Here is an 805-nt window from a genome sequence, read left to right on the forward strand (position 1 = left end):
TCTATCTATCTATCTATCTATCTATCTATCTATCTATCTATCTATCTATCTATCTATCTCTCTCTCTCTCTCTATATATATATATATATCTACCCCTGCGTTTCACCGTCGTCCGTCTGCCGGTCTGTCTGTCTGTCTGTCTGTCTGTCTGTCCGTCCGTCTGTCTATCTGTCTCTCTCTCTCTCTCTCTCTCTCTCTCTCACTTAACCTTTTCTTTCGTTCTTTCGTTCTTTCGTTCTTCTTTCTTCCGTTCTCTCACAGTCTTTCATTCTTTTTTTTTACTCTTTATTCTTTTCTTTCTCTCTTTCTCTCTCACTCTCATTCATCTACCGCTGTCATTTATTCATTTCTTCTTCCCTTTCTCTCTTTCAAATATCCATTTCTCTTCCTTCCTTCCTTCCTTCCTTCCTTCCTTCCTTCCTTCCTTCCTTCCTTCCTTCCTTCATTCATTCATTCATTCATTCATCAGTCAGTCAGTCATAAATTATTTCCTTCTCTTCTTTCTGCATCCGATCGGTTACTTGTTACTTGTCCTTTTTGTTTTCTGTCATTCATTCAATATTTTCTTTCTTTCTTTCGTTCTTTCTTTTTTTCTTTCTTTCTTTCTTTCTTTCTTTCTGTTTATTTCTTTCTTTTCTCTTTCTTTCTTTCTTTCTTTCTTTTCCCTTTCTTTCTGTTTTTCTTTCTTTCTTTCTTTCTTTCAGGGCTTGGTTGTCTCTTTTCCTTTCTCTACATTTCTATATAAATTTACGTAAGTTTCAAACATCTATTATAAACCCGCTCCCGTATGGGAATGCGACCAGGC

At 36.1% G+C, this 805-nt stretch overlaps 1 protein-coding gene across 1 annotated transcript in view; it reads left to right on the forward strand.

The window, feature by feature from the left end:
• Positions 1–805, forward strand: part of LOC128250527 (receptor-type guanylate cyclase Gyc76C-like) — a 272,689-nt gene that overhangs the window by 1,788 nt on the left and 270,096 nt on the right. The window lies entirely within an intron of this gene.

This window comes from Octopus bimaculoides, chromosome 22 (assembly GCF_001194135.2).
Source record: "Octopus bimaculoides isolate UCB-OBI-ISO-001 chromosome 22, ASM119413v2, whole genome shotgun sequence".
Lineage (NCBI taxonomy): Eukaryota > Metazoa > Mollusca > Cephalopoda > Octopoda > Octopodidae > Octopus > Octopus bimaculoides.